Genomic DNA, 22,053 nt, shown 5'->3' on the forward strand with positions numbered 1-22,053 from the left:
AAAATAAGTTTGTTAAATCTAATAAATTAGATTTGCTTTCCCTACTTCTGACCCCAGGAATAGTCTAGGATTATTGCTTTTTACGTGTTTCTATTTTTATTTAGAATGTAGGAGTTTTAATAGTTGAGTTAGAATTTTGGGAGTGCCTTGCTGATGACCATATGTACTGCTTCCAGGAGGTGGGGGTGGGGCTGAGGAGAAACACATCAGTAATCAGAAAAAGAAGAACATTTAGAAACAGATTATTTGATGTGTTCTGAACTTTTTATGGAACTTGACCGCTGATTCTTGAGTTCATCTGGAAAAGAAAGAACACAAGCCTAGCCAAGAACATTTTGAAAAAAACAATGGTGAAAAATTTGCCCTATCAAATATCAAAATATACTATGAAGCTACAGTGATTAAAACACTGTGGTTTGGGCACAGGAATGGAGAATTCTGTGGAACAGGATACAGTCCAAAAACAGTCATCTCCGTGTGGGAGTTTAATATATGATGAGTATGGTTTTTCAAATGAGAGGATAAAGGGAAGGGAAGAAGTGTGAATTATAAAATGGTGTTATCAGATATTCCAAAGATAATTCTTTGGAAAAGAATTAAGTTAGATTCTTATCCCACACCTATATGAAAATAAAATTCAAATGGATGTAATACTGAAGAACAAACTAAAACATTTTAGAACAAAATATACGAAAGTATTTTTTTAATCTTGTGGAGGGAAGTCCATTTTAAATAAGACACAAAAATTTAGAAGTCTGGAAGAGGCTTGGAGATTTGACTACCTAATATTTTTGTGCAAGCCAAAACGGCATCAGTGAGTTACAAACACAAAAGAAACTCTCTGGAATTCGGTCCCCCTCTCTTGAGTTCTTGTCTTTCCACTCTTCCCAGTCCCTGACCACCTTCCCGAATCCCTGGCTCTCCCTCGCTGAGTCTCTCATTCTTCCTCCTTGGGTTCCCCCCCTTCTCCCCGCTTCTCGTCTCTGAGTTTGTCTTTCAGTCCATTTCCTCGAGAAAACCAACAGGTCCCAGAGAGACAAACAGTAAAGCATAGATTGAGGAAGCAATAAGAAAAAAAAAAGTTGGGTGAGGGAAAGATTTGCAGGAAATACATAAAAAATATTAAGATTTGCAAAGTATATGTGGCAACAATAAATCTGTAAGAAAGGCTAAGTTGTTGTTAGAAAATTAAGATATATAATAAAGGATCTCCATAGGCAATTTGAAGACCTTAAAATGTAAGTGGCTTGGGGGGGTGCCCTGGTGCACTACTGATCCCTCCTTCAGAGCACAGCACCCATCTTCTAGATTCTGGGGCTCTCTGTGCCTCCTGGCTCTCAGCTGAGTTCCCCTACAGGAGTTGTCATTTATTTGGAACAAAAAGACATTCTGTGGTTCCTAGGGCAGCAGTCACACAGAAGTCTGACATACACTAAACACGGTGTCATTGTCTGTCATTTATAAATAAAAGTGGTCTTCACGGCTGCCACCACAATTGTCGATTTCCTAAATGTAACTTCAGTCTTTTTAATTTAAACACTTAATTCTCTTCCCATATAAAAATTAGTATCTGCTTGCTTTTGTGTCAGCCTGTGAGATGATTGGGAAATTTGCCTTGCCTTCCCTGTTCTCTCGGAAGGAGATCTGCCCCCTGTCCGGGCTGCCCTGCTGTCCATACACATTGGTACCCTTGGGTACCAAAGGGCTCTCTGGGGTCGGACTGTCCTCAGAACACAGAAGCCCCATGCGGACTGGAGCAGCACTGCAGTGATTGGAAATGTCCCTGACAACAACAACAACAGCTGGGGTTGTAATCGTGATTCTTCTGGCAGCTTTTCGAATCCACGTACTCACCCTCCCACCCTTCCACGTCGCCTCCCCCCATTCACAATGTGATAGGATGTTTACTGCCCACCTTAAGCAGTTGAGGTCCAGAAAGGCCAAGGATCTCAGCAAGGAGGACAACAGCAGAGCTTGAACCCGAATGTCAGACTACACATATTCCTGAATGAGGGCGTGGCTCCCCTAACACTCACATGCGTGGGTGTGAAGGTGGTTCCAGTCCACCATCCGATGTACCTCTTACTGTCAGGGGGTCATGTACACTAGTAGAGTCCAGAGCATGGAGCAAAAGATTTGTTAATTTTCTCATCAAATAATTCATGGATCCAGACAGAAGTAGCCTTAGATATGAAAACGGGAGTTCCTTTTGCTCTCTTCACTTCCCTTATGGTTCTAATTCTTTTTTCCACTTCTTGGCCTCCCCCAGGGTCTGAACTCCATTCTGGAACTGTTGGCATCCTACCCTGAGATCCCTGTTTTAACGTCTTCCAAATCATCAGATAGAAGCATCCATAAAACAAGTCATCCTCTTTCTAGTATCGATTGTCTTCCACACCCTAGGGTTTTTATGCTAGCAGAGTTTCTGTCCCTCTACTGTGACTATCACAAGCCTTCCCCACAAGAGATGGTGGGGTTATGTGTAGGTAAGAAGTGGGGGAGGGGGAAGGAAAACCTCATCCCGCTGCTGTGTCCCCTGGGTGGTCTCCTCACCGGATGGTGGGCTCCTTGAGGGCAGGGATGTGCCACAATCCCTCCTACCCTACACTGAGCACAGAGTCTGCTGCAAGTAAAAAGTTCAACAGACGCTGGATGACTGAAAACACTCAGGCTGGAGAGAAGCAGACCCCAACAGCATTCTGGAAACCCATGCCTTCTCCACATGTGGCTGGGGTGGCTCCTTTTTCTTCATCCATTCGACATTAACAACTATCATCACCGGCTCCGGGTCAGAGAGAACAAGGCTCCTTCCTTTGCCTCAAGGAGCTTCCGAGCTGCTCTTGGGGGGACCGGGCTCCAAACCAAACGATCACAGCACTATCTTATTATTACCAGGACTGGGGTTGACACAGGACATGGTGGGAGCTCAGAGGAAGGGCCTCCATCCAGACGGGGGAGGGGGGTTTTGGGGAAGGCTGGAAGTTTTTTCTAGAAGCTAAGATCCTGGCCAGAAACGGGGAGGGCGAGGGAGCCAGCAGAGAGAGGGAGCTGGCCTGCAATGGGGCCAACAAAAAACTTGGCTAGGCCAGGAAGGGGAGTGAGAAGCCTCAAATGTAGCTTTGACACTGTTTTCCTTTCTTCTGGAGAGCTGCCACGTGCCGCCACAGAGAGCATTTCACGGGTAGATGCATATTATTGCAATGTGTTTATCTAGGAAACCAGAGCCCAGCTCCAGCATCTGGTTTTCAGCACAATCCTGAATGAAGTCCAACTTTCCAGTTGGGTTAATGAAAATAAAACTTGGGAAGTTGTGGGCTGGCTGCATCAGGGGCTGAGTCCTGGGCTCACGCAGGGTCACGGGTTGCAGGGCCGGAAGGGCTCGGGCAGGTCACAGATTCATTGTGGGCTGGCCATGAGGCCGGCACCAAAGACAACCTTGCACAGGGAGGGAGAGCTGCTTGGACTGGCCCCGAGGAACACGCCTCGTGCAGGAATGGATGTTTGTGGATTCTATCTGTTTCAACCTGACAAAAGTTGACCAAGCACCTACTGTGGCCAAAGGACTGGGCTGGGTGGTGCGGTGGGGGTGAGATGCCGACATGAACTCGAGCCTGACTCTAGCCTGCTGGAGCCCAGACCAGTGGGGGAGAGGCCTGAGCACGAGAGCTGACCAAGGAGCAGGATCTGATGACAGCCCCCATCAGCGCTCACCACTTTGAAGCTATCAGGAGGCTTGGGATCAAAGAGGGACCCGTTTTTAAAAGCCAGCTTCGAAAAAGATACTGTCAGGCTTCAGAGAGACCTGGAACCCCCCCTCCCCCGAACGTCCACGGGCTATCCCTGCCCCTCACGTCTGCGGGCTTGCATATTTCCTTCACTGTCCTGTCTTGCTGCAGACTGGGTTTCTCTGCTCTCCAGACTGTGTGGCAAGAAAACACATTTTCCCCATAGCTTCTGAGTTCCCATGAGCCTCTTTCTCTCTTGCTCTCTCTTCCTTCCCCAATTTCAAATTCCTTAGGAAAGGGTTTTAATTGGCCCTGCTGGTGAGAAGCTCACTCTTGGTAAGACATCAGCTATGGCTAGGGATCAGAGTCACATCTGTAAATGCCGCTAAGGGGAGCCCAAGCTGAGATCCCATGCCCAGGGCTCTTTTTCATGTCAAAGTCCTTACAGTAAGACACAAATCACAAATAGCTTCTCCTCTGACCCCAACTCTACCTTTGTAAAGGAGACAGAGCAGGGAAATGGAAGCTTGCCTGTTAGTGTCAGAAACAGGGCTGGACCCAGAGCTCCTAACTCCCAGCCCAGTGCTCTTTCCACTACACACTGTTCCTTTGGTCCTGATGTGAAGCCAGCAATTGTGAAATAGACTTTGCCTATGCAGTTTCCCCTCGGGAACAACTACAGAATGAGCAGTGTTGATTAGAGAGAATTTTGTTGGCGGGCCTTGGAGTGAGCTGGGAGCCAAATACCAGTGGTGAGGCTCGTTGTGACCCAGAAGGTGTGTGTCATAGGTTCCTGATAGGGTGACCTCACACAGGGGTGTGAGGATCCTGGGGGTAGAACAGCCCCTTACTCTTATCTTCTTTACCTGGAGGCGGCTTCTTAAGAGAGAAAGTAGGAAAGGCCAGGGCAAGACAAGGGGGAGGTGCCTCTTTCTCCTGAGTCCTGGCTCAAACTAGGGAATCAGAGAGTCATAAAAAGTCCTTTGGTGGAGAAGCCTTTTCCTGAGGCTACAGAGGAGAGTGCTCAAGCCAGGCCAGAGAGCTAGCTCTTGAGGACCCCAAGGGGAAGGAAATTTGGCATCTCCTGGTCATCCTTCAAACCTCCTGGCAATGACATTTTTCTTTCATTTCACCTCTTGGTGTAGGAAGTAATGCTAAGGTTCTCGAGGGTGCTGTCACTTTCGCATACGCCTCGCTGCTCCTGCTTCGATCTCTCCAGAACTTCATGATTGTGGTCATTGATGATTACCATTTCTAGGCCATGGGACCCTCAGTCTTCATTCCATGGGGCTTGAAATCGTTTTCCTATCAGTAGACTTGGTGTGGGGAGCACCAGGCTGGGCCCCTGGTTGCGCTCTTCCAGCCTTACGGTGTTGGTAACCTTATAGACTGGGCTGCTACCTTGGTCCCTTCTTCCTAATTCACTTGGTTGCCTTCCTGAGCCCAAATTGTCTGGGGCTGTATACCCGCTTACGAACTTGAACCTGCTGTCCGTTCCTCCGACCACTGATGATGGAACCCTGTGCACCACACTGCAGCTCTGCCTGGTTTCACGTTCCTCTCATCTCTGTCATCCCTGCCTTCTGGACAGGCTGGCTTTAAGACTAAGGCCAACCAGCAATGCCCTCTGAACTGTGCTCCCGACCATTTTGTAGCTGGGCTGGAACCCCTAGATCAGCATTAATGAGGAGGCTCTCTCCCTTTTCTCTTGTTCCTCCCCGTGGCCCTGCATACTTCTGTGTGTCCATTCTTGTGACACTTGCATGGGCTGTGCTTCCTGTCCCACTGGCTCCTGCACTGGTCTTCTCTCCGTCCCATTTGCGTCTCTTCCGCTGGTTGCAAGGGTTATTGAGAGTCAGTGGGCAGCAGACCTTCCCCCGGAGGCAGATCTCCTACTGAACCAGCAATCCAGACTGGCATGTAAATATGTCCCAGAGTACTGCGGATCACCTACCGCAGCTCACCAGCCAGCAGGATGACCTGAACGTGAGCAGCTCTGCCGAAGGTGAAGAAGGAGAAAAGCAGACTGTATTCTTCATTCTTTTGATTTTAATTCTCCTGCCCATGATGCAGGCAGGTATCACCTGAGGACACTCACGGTTGACCTTTCCTAGCCTCTTTCTCAATGCAGGTACTGAAATGACCTTGTTTACATCTTTGAACTTGGGTCTATTTAAGTTTCCTGCGGGTGCAGAGTCTGTTCTGTGTAATCACCTCCCCTTCCTTAGACATGGTTTCTATAGCTTTTGCCCAAGGCTGAAATTCCCTCATTCACCTACCCACCCACCTACCCACCAACCCATCCATCCAGTCATTCAGTGAGTGCTTCTGCCAGATTCTGTGCTAGGCAGTGAGAACACAGCAATAAACAAGCCATGGTTTCTTCCCTCAAGGAGCTTGGTGCCCTGCCTCTGCCTCCCCAGCACCTGTCAGCGGGACTCACGGATGCGTCTACCTCTAGGCCTGGCCTCACTCTTGTGGGGATGACAGACAAAAGTGGGGGAGATGGATGGTAAACATGTAAACATAGAATTAGTTGCTAATTGGGGAAACACTGTATAGGAAATAAATGGGACAGCCAAAGAGAATCACAGGGAACTAGAGGGAGGACCTACTTAGAAAGGGTGTGGAGAGTAGGCTTTCTGAGGAAGTGACCTTTAAGCTGAGATCTGAAGGGTATTGTGGAGGGATAAAAATGTACAGACAGCAGGATACAAAAAAATGCCAGGGCCCTGAGGTGGGAAAGAAAACATGTTCCGGGAATGGAAAGACAGTGTGGCCTAAGTACGCACAACAAATGAGAAAGTGGCATGAAATGAGACCAGGGAGGCAGGCAAGAGACATATTGATGCCCACCTTTTTGGTTATGGTGAGGGAGCTGGAAAGGGACACGGCTTAAACAAGGATTGATGTGATCTGGTTTATAGTTTTAAAATGTAATGACAAAATATGAATATAAATGGAAACAAATTACTTTAACTGCTATGTGGAAAATAGATTGGAGAGGGGCCACGTGGAAGCAAGGGACTAGGTAGGAACAACTGTAGTCTTTCAGCTGAGAGGGGATGGCGGCTTGATCTGATGTCATGGCATTGAAGACACATTTTGGATATAGAACAAGAAGATCAGATGTGGTAGCTAAGGGAGACTCCCATGTTTCTGGCTTCAGAAACTGCATGAACAGTGATGCCTTTAACTGGGAGATATGGAGACAGCAAGGAAAGAAGCTTCGGAGATTGGGGGAGGAAATCCGGAGATCAGACTTGGCCATGTTAAGATTTATTTATTTATTATTTGAAGGTGGGAAGGGCTGAGGGAGAGGGAGAGGGAGAGGGATAATCTCAAGCAGACTCCCTGCTGAGTGCAGAGTCCGATGCGGAGCTCCACGACATGGGGCTTGAGGTCACTATCCTGAGATCGTGACCCGAGCCCAAATCGAGAGTCCAATGCTTAACTGACTGAGCCACCAAGGTGCCCCAGACTTGGGCATGTTAAGATCTCCATTAGACATCCAAGTGGGTCAAGTAGGCAGTTAGATGACTGAGACTGTCATTCACCCAAGAGGTTTGAGCTGGAGTTAAATAAATTGGATTTGTCAGCACATGGAGAATTGATAAGACAGGAGGGACACCTTTTGATCTGCTTTCCTTGGAGTTTTGCACCAGAGCAAACATCTTCCATGCTGTCTTGAGGAAAGAGGTCAGGGGTGAAGGGTCCCAGAAGACCCTTTTAATAGAAGTGAGAGCTCTTGGGTCCCTGCAGGGCCAGGACTATGCAAGAATAATGATTCAATTGGGACAGGAGAATTTTCTCTTCTCCACTGAGACCAGCCTTTCCTAGGATTGTTCAAAATTCCATTGATTATTTTTGCTTTGCCCTGGAAACAACTACTTTTTATGTAAGCCCTCTCAGAAAGTGACAAATCATGGAAAAATTCTCTTGAATTTGGATTCAGCCGAGGCGGAGATGGCACATCTTGCTCTGCGGTGTGGAGGACATCCCGAGGATGCACCACAGGCACAAGAGCTGGGAAGTGGATGCAGGTGGCCAGGCTGAGTCATCGCAAATCTTCACCCCTGAGAAACCGTGCATAGCTTCACGCAATGTGGAGGGACGGCAGGGTGGGGGGAGCACTCGGACGTGTCTGATATTCAAGGCAGGAAGGAAAGAATTGGAAAGGGAGGAGAAATTGTCATTTCTGCGGGACAGAAGGACATGGCGTGCTTCTCTAGCGTCCAGGAGGAATGTTTCCTGCCTGGGGCTCTGGCCTCTCCCTACGGCTGAGCCCTCTGGGAGGGAACACTATGCCTCATTCTTCATTTTTATTTTTTAAAGATTTTATTTATTTATTTGAGAGAGAGAGAGAGAGAGACAGAGACGGAGCACAAGCAGGGTGAGCAGGAGAGGGAGAAGCAGCTCCCCGTTGAGCAGGGAGTCTGATGAGGGGCTCCCTCCCAGGACCCTGGGATCATGACCTGAGTGGAAGGCAGATGCTTAACCGACTGGGCCACCCGGCTGCCATCATTCTTAACTTTAGAGGTCACATCTGGGAAAGCCCAGTCCTTTCCCTGCTCCCCACACGCAGAGGTTCCTGAGAGATCTCTTCAGCGGTCAAGCCTTTAACTCCTCCCTCCTGCTCTTGCTCCTAATTTCTTTGATTTATTTCTCCCTTTCTCTCTGTTTCTTATCCCTTCTCATATCTTTGTTTCCTGACCCTTCACCTCACAATGGAATGAAGGAGTGTGTAGGGGGTGATAGAACGGCCCTAGCTGTAGAATACTGACAGTAGGAACAGAAAGTGAGGAAGGAATAGAGGCTTCTGGGAGCCCTGACCCCAGAAGGAACCTCTTCGAGCCTCAAGGCTGCAGTACTCAGTAATCAAGGAGGAGGCACAGGGCAGAGATGAACACTCTGGTGACAGGGAGAAGGGGAGCAGCTGTCTCCACGGGCACATTTGCTAGAAGACAGCTTTTTGTTTTTAAAGATTTTATTTTGAGAGAGAGAGAGAGAGCATGAGCGTGGGCAGGGAGAGAGAGCAAACTCCTTGCTGAGCAGGGAGCCTGATGTGGGGCTTGATCCCAGGACCCCAGGATCATGACCTGAGCCGAAGGCAGACGGTTAACCGACTGAGCCGCCCAGGAGCCCCTAGAAGACAGTTTTCAAGGTGGTATGTTGACATGACAAGATGATAATGAATAAAGGTTAGTGGAAGCAATGTTGACAGCACAAGCATAAACTTGTAGAGATGATAGTCAAAGTGTGGCCCCCTGGTGGTCCTTCCCCCCACTACCCTTCTCCAATTGCTAAGTGGTTCTCCCTAAGGTTGAACCCTGTCCCATCTCTGAGGGTAAGACAATGTAACTGGAGGCAAAGCAATGGCTGTCGAGAATTCAGTCACAGAGGTGCCTAGATATGCTGGCACAGAGCTCTGACAGTAACATCGCCCCTCCCTTTCCTCTACTGTCCACCTCTTCTGAGTTTTATAGAGTTATACAACAACCCTGGACAAACACTCCATTGGCTTCCTCATCTTTCTCAGTGTAAAATCCAAAGTTCTTATCACAGACTTTTGATCCTATCTGACTTGGTCTCCCACTACTTCTACTACACTCTCTCTTGTTCACTTTCCTGAGCCATACTGGCCTTCTTGCAGCTCACGCATGTCAGCATGCCATGCCCCAAGGCCTTTGCATTTGCTGTTCCCTCTGCTTGGAAAGCCCTTCTTTCAAAGACCTGCCTGGCCCACTCCCTCACTTCTTTCAGGTCTCTGTTCAAATGCTACTTTCACAATCAGACTTTCTGCAGGCATTCTACATAAAGCAGGCCCCTCCCTCGCGTGCTTCTCCACTACCCACCCTCTTACCCTGCTTAAGTTTTCTTCCTAGTTCTTTAACATCCTGGAAAATAGTATACCTATCTATTTCTTGTCTGTTTTTCTATCCTTGAATGTAATTTTTTTTTTCGTACACTGCTGCATTCCCAAAGCCTAAAATAGTGTCTGGAATGTGTAGAAATTCAATAAATATTTGTGGAGTGAGTGCATGAATGACTAAATCTGATGAGAACAGAGGTTTTGATGACTCTTCAGCATTGATATGTAATCTGCCGAGTGAATGTTTGTTACACTTATCAACATTTTCTTTAAATTAGATCCATTTTCTCATAATCTGGTCTCATCAGTACAAGGGACCTCCTCAGTGTTGGGTCACGAGCCAATCTATTCCTGGAAGGGTTGCGAGGAGTAGGACAGGCCAGCAGGGTGATGCTCAAGTTGGATCCTTGGTGCCTGAGAAGAAGGCCACAGCACTGCCAGGACCTCCACAATGATCTCACACTTATTTGAATTTCCCCAGGAAGGAAGCCTGGGCCATGTCCCTCTCTGGATGAACTGGAGAGAAGGGTTGTATTAGTCAGGGTTTTCTAGAGAAAATAGAATCAAGAGGATACACAAACATCCGCACACATCCATATAAGTCTGTCTATCATTATCTATCTATATCTATCTGTCTATATCTATCTGTCTATATCTATCTATCTATCTATCTATCTATCATCTAACTATCTATATCAGAAAGGTGGGTGAAGCATGCACAGGACCTGGGTAAGACCGGAGAGGGGGAGTCAGGAGGAAAGAATGAGAGATGAGACAGGTCCAGATTTGAAGGAAGAGAAATTGGGAGTGTCCACGGATTGAGCACTGCCTCAGTAGTAGATGGAGAGGATATGCTGAAAATACTGAGGTTGGCAAAGGATGCTTTGGGGGCTTGAGGGGAGAAAAGAAGGGCAGCATGTTGGCTAGAAAAGTGGGGAGACCTTGGGGCTGAAGGAGGGTCTTCAGGAAGGCTCCCTGGCAAACAGAGATCAGGACTCCGCTGTGGGGCCGAACTTCTCCTGTAAGTGACCCCCCTCACTGGCAAAGGGTCTGAGATCAGGGAAGAGGGGACTGAAAGTCAGGGAAGCCAGAGGTGCGTGGCTGACTTGCACTGGGAGACAGGGAGAGGTCCAGAGCCTGGAGGTCATGCGGAGGCTCCGGGGCAAGCTGTGTAGAAATAAGAGGTAAGGCTAGTGGCTGTGCTCTGGAAGGGGGACTCAGAGCTGGTGGAGATGGCAGGTTTCTTCATGGTGACCGTGTCTCCTGCCCCCGTATGTGCTCTTTCCTGAGCTAAAACTCCGCTGCCTCCAACAAACCCTAACAGTGGCAACTCCATGCCCCCCTTCTTCCCTGAACTCTCGAGCGGAGACAATCACCTCCTTCTCTGCTCCCCATCGCCTGGACTTGTCTCCTCATGGCACTTTTCAGGCTGGATGGAAGGTGACCCTGTCTGTCTACTCCCCACATTCCTCACTCCTCCCAGCCGTGAGATTTGTGACTTCTTGGGGGGTCAGGCTTGAGTCTTGCTCATCTGTGGGGCTCCTGAGCCTGCACAGCTGGTCCTTAGCAGCCCCTGTGGGAGTTAAATAACTGTGTCCTGAAGTGGGGCTCTCCTGACCGGGGGTTTAGGAAGGGACCCTGTCGAGGTCTGGGGCTCCCAGACCGGACCGCCTGAGGGGGGAGGGGAAGGGCCCTCCAGGGGCTCGATGTCGCCTCTCTGTAGCCTTCTGCTTTCCCTGTTCTTTCTTTCCTGCCTTCCTGGTCGGCTCTTCCACTCTCTCTTCTAGGAAAAGGTGATAGAAAGATCTAGATCAGATAGTGGCCTCAGACGTGCCCAGTCAGTCCCCGGCACCCAGCACCGCAGCACGTTCAAGCCCGGCCGAGGCTCCCCCAGGCGACACAAGCGGCCTCCAGGCTGGGGCGCCCCCCGCCTCCACCCCAGGAGTCTGGGACTGCGTTCAGAGACCTCAGATTCACAGGTGGGAAGTGGAGCCAGAGGGCAAAGAAGCTGCCTACTGCCCACGGTCACGCAGCCAGCTCACAGGATGAGACGAGCCCCTGCCCCGCCACTCCGCGGCCGCGTGACCCAGTGCCACCCACGATCTTACTTGTCACATTCATAAAATGGGGATAATAACAGGAGGATTAAATGTGAAAACGTTCTGAAAGTGGTTTTTCGTATCTGTCCCTGATAGAGCCTGGAAGTCTCTAGAATTCCCATTTCCTGATTTCCACCTAGTGCCTTTTCCATCCCTCCAACGTGCTTGGCGGAGCTAAGGTGACATGTGCTACTTGGGGTGGGCCACCGCCCAGAGAACAGTAAGCTCTCAATTAACCACTGTAAATGCTGTTGACTTGACTCCTGCCAGAACTTTGCATTACATGGTCGGGGTGCAGTGGAGGAGATTGCAGGCAGCAAAAAGAGTGAAAAATGGCTTCCCCCAACCCTTACTGAGTCTATTATTTATCCAACAAATATTTATTGACCATCTATTATGTGTCAGGCTCTGTTCCAGGCACTGGGGAATACGGTGGTGAGACAGATGCCACGTTCTTGCTCTTATGGAAATTCTGGATCTCTTTTGATTTATTCTGCCTTCGATTAGTTTTGGGCTCCTCTAAACCAGGGGCCAAAAGGCTCTTCCCCTCCACCCTCAATCCCAGTCCCTGGCCTCTTTAATGGCAGCCTGGGAGGAGCTCTGTGCCTGGTGCAAAAGGCCAGGCTCAGCAGGAGAAATGCCTGCCCCCCATCCCTCCTGAAGCTTCCTCAGAAATTGCACCCCTATAAGGGTGGTGTGGTCTGGGTTTTGTCAGACCTGGGCTATCCTCAGAGTCTGGCTGAACTCAGAACGAAATGCAGCTGAGCTTCGGGCTGGTTCCCTGCCCGTCCTCGACTTCACACCCAGAGAATTCACTCACTCAAATTCCCTCGCCTCAGCATTAGATGCCAGCTTACGCCTTCCTGAAGTTTCCCAGTTGCTGGTTCCCGCTGACCATGTCCAAGTTTCTAATCCCTAGGCTCCTGCTTTTGCTCCAAGCTCAGGAGCACAGGACTAGAGCCCCTGAGAAATGAAGCTGATGGTTGATAATCTTCAGGCTGCCCAAAAGGCCCTGCTGGGGTAGAGGCAGCCTGGGGTCCAGGACAGGCACGAGGAGGCCTGGAGTTTGGTTCTACTTCTCCTATTTGTTTGCTGTGTGATGTAGGGCAAGTCACTTGCCATCTCTGGGCTCAGGTTACTTGTTTGCTCATCTATCCATTTATCCATTCAACAAGCCATTTGACTATTGTCTATCTGCTGGGATGGTTGGATAAAGTCTCAACCCCTCAGCATGGCATTTAAGCCCCTCCACAGTCTGAGCCATCTAGAAGGAAGCTGGACGCTTCCTGCACTGCTCTTATTTTGCCCTGACTTCCCAGTCCTTCACATATCACACCTGGAGCTGCAGCTGGTCCCCTGTGCCAGGCAGGCTGGCAGGGGCACACTCAGGGCACCTGAGTATGGAGATGCTCTGTCTTTCCCAGAATTTCCTGGGAATTCTTGCTGCCTGCTGCTAAAAGCCCCGAGTGGTTTGGACGAAGCTCTCCCAGTCCCTAAGTTCAGGCCTAAGCTTGAAGGTGGTGAAGCAGGTACAGTGAAGTAGATTATGAAAACCAGGGAGGGCCAGCTGACCTGGACAGGCTCCGTGGGGTAGGCCTCTGGGTGGACAGCCCAGCGAAGAGAAGGAAAGATAGGAAAGAATTCTGTAGAAATGGGGACTTGGGGCGCCTGGGTGGCACAGCGGTTAAGCGTCTGCCTTCGGCTCAGGGCATGATCCCGGCGTTATGGGATCGAGCCCCACATCAGGCTCCTCTGCTATGAGCCTGCTTCTTCCTCTCCCACTCCCCCTGCTTGTGTTCCCTCTCTAGCTGGCTGTCTCTATCTCTGTCAAATAAATAAATAAAATCTTAAAAAAAAAAAAAAAGAAAGAAATGGGGACTTGACCCATGGAAGCGGTCATGGGCAGGTTGTCTTGACCCAGAAATGGGGACTGGAGTTTGCTGCTGCCTTAGGAGCCTGACTTCAGCCTGGGTTTGCTGAGCATGTGTTCGGTTTCATCACCTGACGGCAGCATGCGGTTCAGCGCGGCTCAACAGCTGCCTAGCAGCTCGAGATGCCAGGACTGCAGCAGGAGGTTTGCGAAGAGACTTGTTCTTTTCCCACTGGCCTGTGATCTGGGAAGATGAAGGCCTGAAGTTGCTAGTAGTCGTTCTCCCTTAGCTGTGAGATCTGAGATTGAAGTCAGCAAGGAGGAGAGCAGAGCAGAGGCAGAGGAGGCTGGATAATGCCATCATTTGAGCCCTGTAAGATGTTTTGCCTAAAGTTAGCCATCTCTGGGACTTTTCAGTTTCATGGGCCCTTTTTATGCTCTAATCAGTTGGAAGTCTGTGTGTGTGTTTAATTATTTGCAACCAGTTTGTTATCCAATATGGAACCTGTGATAAAAGTTGTCTTCAGAAAGAACAATGTGATTAGGGAAGATTCCTCAAGAGATCTTGAGAACTCCATTCCACGGTGACTCAGTGGCACCCATCTGCTGAGGACTGCTGTCTTGTGCAGGGTCCAGTGCGACCGCCACTAATCCAGCGGCTGGCAGCCGGTGGGGGGGTGGGGTGGGGCTCAGGAGAGCTGCTTTATGGCTTCAAGTGAGGCATATGCCCAGAGCCAGCCCACCCGGACATCATTGCACCTGCCTTGTTGTGTCAAATGTATCTGCGACCAGAAAGAGGTGGGGCTGGTTACCGTCTACTTCTGCTGCCCAAGGCAAGTCTGCTCACAAAGTCTAGGGCGAAGGGAATTATTAGACACCAAGACTGGGACTTAATCTCCTGGCAAGAGTACCTGGGTAGGGGGGGTGTTCTTCTGAAAGTCTCACTAAGAAGCAAAGCCTGGGAGAGAAAGCCTGTGGACTTCTGATGCCCTTCATCCCAACAGTCATGAAATTAACACTCCCTCTTTCGACAACCTTTCCCAAAATGGACTTCTGGGTCTCCTCCTGGAAAGGTGGGGGCTAGACAAGGAGCCAGGCTGTCCGGCCTTCAGAGGTCTGCAAATGGATGTCAGGCTGGAGATGGCTCCAAGGATGGAGATGGGCTAGAACTGAACAGCAGCGTGCGTTACGTGGAATTTGTAGCTTGCTGGATTTGCGCTCACAGCATAACTGCAATTACCGCAGGATCAACGGTGGTTCTCATTTCAGACGAACTCTGTTGTCCTCAACAAAGGTTTTGCTGCTTGCATGAATTATCCCCAACTTTTATATGTTCCAATTTTCATAGAACGTTGATGTAATTACACCTCGATATCTTGAAACTGGTGCTTTATGTATCAGTTGATGGCTGAGGGTCTGTTCTTTCTCTTGGTGGCCGCTTGCTACCTGCTGCTGCTGGGGGTAAAAGGCCAGGTCCCCACCTCGGTGATGGGGTGGACGTACAGGAGCAGTTCACGGTGGAGCTGGCCCCGTTAGCCTCAGCGTGCCAGGGGGACAGGCAAATCCTCTGGACACCTGAGGCCTGGGGCTTGCTTGTTGAGATCAGACCATGGGACAGAGCGGCTGCTTTCATCTTCCCTCTCTCTTCCTGTGGTCTTTGCATCTGGGGACTGGGGAAGGGGTTCCGAGGCTGGTGGTTCTAGGGCGTGCTAAGAGAGGTCTTCTGGCCAGGGATGGTAGAGATTTTCCCTATGGCAGGCAGAGAGGAGTGGCAGAATCACAGAGTAGACCTCTCTTCAGGCCCCATGGGGCACCAGGGGAATGCCACGAAGGCTTTCACCTGCCAGGACCCAAAGCAGGCAAAATGTCTGCATAATAGGGATGATATTTTTGCAAATATAAAACCATATATTTAATAAACCCTTATGTTACTGTTTTTCTGTGGAGACCCAGCCACACAGATCATCACTAGAGGGCAGGAGAGACTTCGTCAGCAAAACAGAAGTCTTCCAACCCAGGCCTTAGTCCGAGGCTGCGCTGCCTGCTCTTTCATTCCCTGTCACAGCACACAGATGACAGTATGTGTCCGGCAGCCTGGGGTAAACTGGAGGGGACTCGGGGACCCGTATATGGGGCTCACTGAATGCATAACCTTTCTTCATGTTATGTAATTATAGTAAGATACAAAGTAAAGGAAAACACGAACATTGAATTTGTATAAAATCCTAAATAAAATCATTTCAAATATTTTGTTGTTAAACATGAACTTAATATAGCTATTTTTTTTTTAGTATTTTATTTATTTGCCAGAGAGAGAGAGAGAGTGAACACAAGCAGGCAGAGGGAGAAGCAGGCTCCCTGTTGAACAGAGAGCCTGATGTGGGGCTCGATCCCAGGACCCTGGGTTCATGACCTGAGCCAAAATCAAGAGTCCGATGCTTAACCGACTGAGCCACCCTGGCACCCCTCCATCAGACCTTTTTGATTTGAGAATACTGAAATAATGATGAAGCGTCACATGTGTTTTTAGAACAGTCACCCTGCAGCCAGCTTAGATTTTTTTTTTTAAGATTTTATTTATTTTTTTGACAGAGAGAGAGACAGCCAGAGAGAGAGGGAACATAAGCAGGGGGAGCGGGAGAGGAAGAAGCAGGCTCATAGCAGAGGAGCCTGATGTGGGGCTCGATCCCAGAACGCCAGGACCACGCCCTGAGCCGAAGGCAGACACCTAACCGCTGAGCCACCCAGGTGTCCCAGATTTTTTTTTTTAAGAGAGAGAGAGAAGGGGGTGAGAGGAAAGTGCAGAGGGAGAGAGAGAGAGAATCCCAAGCAAGCTCCACACCCAGTGCGGAACCAGACATGGGGCTCGATCTCATGACCCTGAGATCATGACCTGAGCCAAAATCAAGAGTTGGATGCTTAACTGACTGAGCCACCCAAGCGCCCCACAGCCAGCTTAGTTTTGGCTAAAAAAAGCCCAGTTGCTACAAAAGATAGAAACTGCCCACATACATAGAGTGACCATTGTCCTGATTTGTCCTGAAGGTTCTCACTTAGGCCTTATGACCTGACGTGACTATTCGTAGCACCTTCCACTCAAAAAAAAAAAAAAAAAGTGCATCAGTTTGGTGTTGACACATAACATGGATGAATCTCAAAAACGTTATCCTGGGTGAGGGAAGCCAGACACAAAAGTACATGCTGTATGAATTCTAGAACAGACACAACTAATTTGTAGTGATGGAAAGCAGATGAGTAGTTGTCTGGGGCAGTGGTGGGGGCCTGAGAGATGACTACAGAGGGGTGCACAGGAAATTTTGGGGGTCACGGCAGGCTTTCTATCTTGGTTGGAGCAGTGGTTACGCTGGTAGATAACTCACTCATAGTACAACTTATTTAAAATGGGTACATTTTACTCTATGTCAATGATACCTCATTCAAGTTGATTAGAAAAGAAAAAACTGTACCGATTTGGACGAGTAATGATACAGTCCTGTACATACGAGTGAAGAGAGAGCTTCAGGGCTACCATCCGATGCTGGGACCCCCCCTGCCAGGAGCTCCTCTCCTTGCCCTGATTTTCCCCTCTTGGCCCATGCTCTGCACTCCCTGGGCACATAGGACACACACACACACACACACACACACACACACACACACACACACGCCTCCTTGTCCACAATGGGAGGGAGGGAGCACACTCTGCAGCCGGCTGCTGAAGGACATGTCCGGGTGGTGGAGGCCTCCCTCACCGCTTGGGGGAAGGTCATTGCTCTTACCGCCACAGGAGCCACCCTCCAAGGAGCTGTAGGTGAGGGTCTCCCCCAGGAGTCACCAGCCCACGTGCTCCAGTGGCCCACTTACCAGAGAGCATCACCACGCCGCCTTGCTGCAAACCCGTGACCCATCGGAGGCACGCCCGTGAGAAAGTTCTGGCCTTGGGAGGATTCTTATGCCTGTCCCTCCGGCTTACTCATGAGGCTGGAGTCAGAAAGGGGCAAGATCTTACGTAAGGGAAATGAATAAACACCCACTCCTTGGTCCCTAGCCAACTGGAGGAGGAATAAGGAGAGGAAGAGGGGAAATGAGGTGGGGAGGAAGGGGAAGAGGGAAAGAAGAGAGAGCAGTCAGATCCAGGGCTTGTAAATTTCTGTTCTGGACTTTGGTCTACAGCAGGTGTTGGCACACCTTTCTGTAAAGGGCCAGAGAGGAACTATTTTAGGCTTTTGGGTCGTCCCTCTCTGTTGCAGCTTCTTAACTCTACACCGTAGTGTGGAAGCAGCGGTGGACAAGACTGGTGAATGAAGCTGCTTGTATTCCAATAAAACTTTATTTACGGATGCTGGAATTTGAATTCACGTAATCTTCATGTGTCACAAAATAGAATTCTTCTTTTGGCTTTTTTTCCTAACCACTTAAAAATGTGAAAACCGTTCTTAGCTCCCAGGCCTTACAAAACAGGTGGTGGGCTGGGTTTGGCTGGCCGGGCATAGTTTGCCAGTAGTTCTAGAGATCCTGGGGGGCAGGACTTTTGGAAAGGGATGACCCTTGGATTTCTGAGTTTCAACGTAATTAAAAAAGCCATGCCCTTTAGCTTTACTGAGATGTTTGTAGTTTCTATTTGTTTTTTGCACGGAACCCAGAAGTTCTCCCAATCCATAAAGGGGCTAGTATATTTTAACTTTCTCAGTACACCCCCCACCCGTAATATACAAATGTATTATTTGACTTTCAGTCGTTGGAATTTGACTTTTAAAGAAGGTTTCAGAAATCATTCAGCATGAGATCAGATAAAATAATGAATGAAGGCCATGCATTGATATAAAAATGTGGTAAGAACCAAAGGTTATGAGTAATCAAATTCTGTGTTTTGAGGTCTATAAAAAGGTGTGTGTTAAGTGACTACCTGAATAAAGTCCAGGGTGGGAGCCCCTTCAGATCCCGTTGTGGGCTGCTCACTGGACCCTGGGTGAAGAGTCCATGGCAGCCACTCCCGCGGTACCGGGCTAGGCAGGCTGGGTAAGCAGCATCCCCCACGGGACGGCCGAGGAAGCCTCTTTCAGGGCACGTGTGATGCTCAGCCCCGGCAAAGCTGCAGCTCGCCCTGCGTTCTCAGGTATCCACAGCCAACTCTGCCTTCTGCTTCCTGTCTCCTCCCTCCTGCGCCCACATCTCCCCCTCCTCTGCACCCCTGTATCCTCTCTTGATTCCCTCTTCTTCCTCCTTGTCACAGTGCACAGTCCTGTTGGTTTTACTCCTGGGGGTTTTTGCTGAAATCAGGAAGTGGTACCCAGGATGTGGTCGTTGCAGAGCTTTCGGCCCTCCCATCTTGGACACTTGGACACTCTCCTGGGCCCACTGTTTGTGAATTGAATGGGGGAAAATGGTAGTTTAGCTCCGGGAAGAGTGAAGCTGGATGGTCTCCCTGGTTCCCTTCACTTGCTCCCATGTCGGAAGGCAGCCTTCAGCGTCCTGCTCCTGGGGTGGGGAGGCTACCCTGATTTCTTGTCTGCTCCCTTCCCTCACTTCCTCTGCTTTTCCCACTCTTTAGGTGTCTTCTTCATGCAGTCAACAGACTGTAACAGTGGGTCCTTAGGTCTGCCTCCTGTCAGGGGCTGGGCTGGGCTGTGTGTGTCCCTCCAAGACCTAGAACAGGGCTGGGCCCAGAGTGGGCCTTGATAATGTCTGTTGGCTGGAATCGAAGCAGTCGCTCCCTAGTGGGACGTGCTGTCTGGCTGGAAACTGGGAGCTCTAGCCAGCCCCGCTGCCATGTCCTCAAGGGCCCTTGGCCACTAAAGATGCCCGCAGGTCACTGGACTCCAGAACACTCCGTGGTGTTTGCCAACAGGACATTCAGGGGTGGGGAGGCTTGGGGACCAAGGAGAGAGCCCCATAACAGCACAGGGCGGAGAGGGGTGGGGACAGGAACAGGAACCAGGTTAGAGTTACAGAAAGGGGCTTTGGCAGGAATGCTGACATGGGATAGGGACAGAGAGAGCAGGAAGCAGAGTGAAGGGGGAATGTGATCTGTGCCCCAGCCCGGGCCCTGGGTTTCCTGCTGGGGACCTGCCCTGCGGGAGAGAGAAGCTAGCTGCCTCTCCTGGGAGAACATGCTTATCAGCGGGAGTGTGGGAGCTCCTTCAGCATCCCTGGGGCCTAGTTATGGAGGCCCAGAGACCCAGGCTTTCACCTCCTCTGGGGCCTGAGCAGAGACAGAGTTCAAACCCCAGGTTTCTTCTGCTGGGGGCTCCAGAGGATAACTGTGGTGGGAAAGGGCAATTGGGGGTGGCAGGAAGGGGACTTCTCTACGGCCCAGTATATTTTGGATTGAGGCACCTGTGAGGCCTGGGAAAATCGGTGGTGGAACCACACGGCGTGGCCCTCCGTGCCACTGGCCCGAGTTGCTGCTGCTTTCCTCTTTAACATGTTTGTTCCTTCCTTCCCAAGGGACATGAAAAAGAGATCTTCTGGCATCAGATGTGTGTCAGGCACAGATAGAAAGCTCAAAGCCTAGAAAGTGGAGGGGGGTGAGTGAGAAAGCAGCTGACTTGTCAGATGACATGCCCTTCAATAGGGAACTGTACAAAATGATGGGGAGGTGGGGGGCGAGCGGGGGAGGGTGCGGGGAGAGGGGGTGTTTCCAATTCTGCCTGGAGGTGGGGCCCTTGAGGACACTTTCCTAGAGCAAATGGCGCTTTTGTAAATCCACAGTGGAGAGGCAGGAAGATGGCAATTTCAAGTAATGGAAACAGCGCTTACAAAGGTGTGGAGGTGAGAGAGAGCTCTGGTCCCTCCCTTTGGACAGGAAGCTTTGACACCAGTGCTTGGGAGAGTAACCCAGCCTGAACTCCCTCCCAAGACACACACACACACCCTTCTGCTTAAGAACTCCCAAGGCGCCCGCCAGTGAGGTATGGTCAGCATTGTTGGGGGGCCTGAAAGTGTTACGTACTGCAGCTTTCCGCTATAGCCTTCAGGAGAGGAGACCGCTGGCTGCCATGCCCTAGATGTGCATTCCACTATTCCAGTCTAGGGGACTCTGCATTCCCCCACTCCGATGACTCCTCCACCCCAAGTGCAGACCCTAGAGAAAGCCCTGGAGTATGAGAGAAGCTCCAAACGAGGCTCTCAGATGTGCCGTCATGCGAACGGCTGTCACCGGTATTAGACCGCGGTTGTCCCTTGCGTACAGATCAGACTGAAGGAACGTGGGGCCGGCTCCCACCTAACTCCTAGGTCTTCTAAAATGGCAGCATATTCACCAGGATCACCCCTGTGCATCCTGACCAAGCTCTGGTGTTGGAGGAGCTTAATAGCACCAAGACTTGACTTCTGTTCTAGAAATGGATGGTTTGGATGTGTTGGCTTCCATATTGGCAGAATGGAGATTGCACTTGTTGAAGTTTGCAACATTTTAAAGAATTTTAAGAGCTGACAATTCTCCTAGCATTCTTGTCCTGTGCTTCTCAAATTGAGATATGTAGTGCTATGCCAAGGATAAGCAATGCTAGCATAAATACGGACCATCTTCCTGAAGCATCAGTTTGATGTAAATTATTTATGGGGAATACCACCACCACCCATGTTTCTGTTTAAACAGATATATATATATATAGGACTAGAATCCCAAATTCACGTCAATGTTTAAATGAATAGGGAGACCTGACAGAAATCTCGAGTGTCAGAGGCACAGTCAGGCTTTCCTCCTAGACCCTTTATACCTGCACTCTTTCCTCTGCTCCTCATACTGCTACTCTCTCCACATTTTACACGTGAAGAAATAGGTCCAGAGAGGTGGTCAGTGACCTAAGTGATACCACAGAATAAGAGGAGGGGGTGGGACTAGAACCCACGTCGCTGGACTCTGCATGCAGTGTGTTGTCTTCTACACAATGGGGAACCTGAAGTTTCACGTTTTAGTGGTTTGGTTTCAGTCGGGCCATGGAAATAACCAAATCCCACCTGTCAAAGCAGTCTTTGAGCACCCTGGGAGGGCAAGTGGGGCAGAAGGAAGAGTCAGGGACCGAAAGTTGGGAGACTAGATTTTATCTCCAAGCATTTCCTTCAATAAATAAGCTCTGGGACTTTAGGCAAATTGTTTAACTCCTCTTCGCTGCCCGTAAATGTGGTGGTTACACAAATACTGTCTAACAAGTTGGCTTTTATGAAGCGGGGTCACTGCTTGCCTTCCCAGAACCTCTAGAGCTGTCCCGGGCTGTCCCTGGCCATGAATCCCGGAGGAAGGGGCGGCGGGAGCTCAGCTGGCCACCTCTGCATGACAATGACCAAGGAAGCCGACAAATGGGGCTTGGACAGGGTCTGGAAAAGCAGCCTTTTATAGGTTGCCCCTCGGCTTGTCTGAGGAGCATCTGGCTACGAGGTGAAGGTCAGAGCCGCTCAAGCGTACGGGTGTTTGTGGGGAGGGTACGCTGGGCAGTCTCACAGCCCGGGACGGGGAGAACTGCCTGCTCCTGGCCTGAGGCTGAA

At 49.9% G+C, this 22,053-nt stretch overlaps 1 long non-coding RNA gene across 3 annotated transcripts in view; it reads right to left on the reverse strand.

Annotated features, from left to right (window-relative positions):
* Window positions 1–22,053, reverse strand: part of LOC103656394 — an 84,512-nt gene that overhangs the window by 58,621 nt on the left and 3,838 nt on the right. The window contains exons 3-4 of one of the 3 annotated variants that reach the window (XR_005834975.1): window positions 17,431–17,547; window positions 7,070–7,869 (exon numbers count right to left, since the gene is read on the reverse strand). This is a non-coding gene — a long non-coding RNA (uncharacterized LOC103656394). Of the gene's footprint in view, window positions 1–7,069; window positions 7,870–9,590; window positions 10,114–17,430; window positions 17,548–22,053 lie in introns of those variants that run through there. The other 2 variants (XR_005834974.1, XR_005834973.1) reach the window with 2 other exon arrangements.

This window comes from Ursus maritimus, unplaced genomic scaffold (genome assembly GCF_017311325.1).
Source record: "Ursus maritimus isolate PB19 unplaced genomic scaffold, ASM1731132v1 scaffold_16, whole genome shotgun sequence".
Lineage (NCBI taxonomy): Eukaryota > Metazoa > Chordata > Mammalia > Carnivora > Ursidae > Ursus > Ursus maritimus.